Genomic DNA, 2,298 nt, shown 5'->3' on the forward strand with positions numbered 1-2,298 from the left:
TTGAAGTGCGTGCCCAATTTATAACACGTGTGTGTGTGTGTGTGGGGGGGACTTCTGTACCCCATAGTTCTTAAAAACCTCATTGGTTTTAGGTCACATTCATTTAAAAGGCTTATGCCACTTAGAGGATTACTAGACGTCGTGAGGGGTTGTGTCCTCCATCCGACATTTGAATATGTCCGCCCTTTCACTCTATTATTTTCTGCTTTTGTATAGCCTACCATCCTTCAATCTTCTTTTCTTCATATCTTCTGGTTTAATTAAATACGCAAACTCATACATACATATCAGAAAGAAGACACTTTCTTAACAACCTCCTTCATTATGATGTCTATATGTTTTTACTTCCTATAGGTCTATTTAAAAAAAAACAGTTATTCAGATCATCTTAATTAAAATCTGTGATTTTTTTCTCATTCAAAAGAATATGGCATTGTTTTTCAGTTCGAAGTTAGGGTTAGTGCAGTAACCCCAGTAGCAACCTGCAGACTTTGCCACACCAAGTCGTGCTGCAGTTGTCCGCGGTGGTCTCTTTAAATTCTCTTTACGCACTTTGTGCCTGTCTTTTGATAAGGACTTTTATTTTGGTCGCAATAGGCCTAATAGTTTGGCCCAGATCGAGAGAATTCTCCCATCTGCTTTCCTGATAGCAAACTGACGCCCAAGTTGATCATCTGGATATTGTGCTTCTGGAAGGAGGGCACCTCCATCTCTCATGCCAAATATTAAGCAGTGTTTCGGTATCCAGCAAAACATGGAAGCTACCATTAGGCTAGTTAGGGCAATAATTCCCGGCCATTAGAGCATATCCAGAAAGAAACAAAGGCTGAAGTAGGTCGAGTAATGGACATAAAAGTTTTACAGCTTGGGACTAGGTCAATATACATTATACATTTAGGCTACACCTAGATCTAGACGTCTTAGTCGTCTTTATGACGTTTGTTCTTCAAATACATTGTAAACCTTGTATTAAGATATTCTTTTTGTCCTACTACGGGAGTGCACTCAAATCTCTTCCAGGACAAGTGCTCGCCTTATGTTTTCCTCTATTCCGCCATATTCCCTATAACAGGCGATCAAAAGCGCTGTTGGCGTTAGCGAGTAGCAGGTTGTGTATTTCTCTAGACAGTGATGCATTGTTGGACACAGTGCCGCCGATGAAGAGGCAGATAGGCCTTCGTGAAATGGTCGACAACTTTCAGGAGATGGTCATTCAGACTGATTAGTGGAGTTGAGTTGGTTCTTTTTTTTTTTTGGGGGGGGGGGAGCTACTTATGAGGCATGACCTCTGTTTGTTTGTTTGTCAGTTTTCAGGTTGATAGACCAAACATGACTGCAGAAAATTCTTTGACGACAAATTGATGTCCCACTCCGTGTGTGCAAGATGTTTTTTTCGCCTACCAACAAAAATCAATGTTTATAAAGCAGTGGTTCTCACCACACTTTTGTATGGCTAATGGCTCCGAGACCTAACTGGATGATCTAAAGAAGGCATCTAACTTCTAAGGCTCCTAGAACGCTGGCTTCGCTCCATTATGGCTTTGCACTGGCGAGACTATCATGTTTTGCTGGAGGCCGGTGTAGAAAGTATAAATCGATGCACAATACTAACCATTTGACAGGCGTCCAAAAGCACTACTGGCCCTGGCCAGACGGTTATCAACTTCCCTTGAAAGCGATGATCTACCTGTGTAGAATATTTGCATTACACAAATAACAATGAAATGCTTTAAAAATTTCTCTAATAATATGTTTCATTATTGCAAGGATGTCTTTCTAGTGAGCTATGGCTATGCACAATCAAGTTCTTCTTTTAACAGTTGTTAGACACCATTAGTTTAATTACTTGAGTTATGTATTATAGTAGACTGCATGTGAACGCACATTTTATAATGACAACATGGATGTTGGGGTTAGAGATTAGTGTAGACTTTTATATCAGTTATTGCTAGGCTCTCAAAGGGATAACATCGCTGTATTGACTGACTCGACTGTTATATATATTTTCATCTGGAGTGACCTTGGTCATTGGGCCTTTGATCCTGTTTGTTATCTTATACTGTTTTGTGACGATTTGCATGAATGACTCGCATATGTAATACTTTTAATACACCTTACAGGGTACTCACATCAAATTTAGAGGAAAATAAATCGTTAGAAGCGTTTGCATGCTAATAGGAGGAATTGTTTAAATAAAAAAAAAAGGTTTATTAATTTATATATCTAGATCCAAATATCTTAAATTGGCAACAGTTTTGTTTTGTAGGTCAGTGACCTATTTATAACGGGTCAAGTTGT

This window comes from Biomphalaria glabrata, chromosome 3 (genome assembly GCF_947242115.1).
Source record: "Biomphalaria glabrata chromosome 3, xgBioGlab47.1, whole genome shotgun sequence".
Lineage (NCBI taxonomy): Eukaryota > Metazoa > Mollusca > Gastropoda > Planorbidae > Biomphalaria > Biomphalaria glabrata.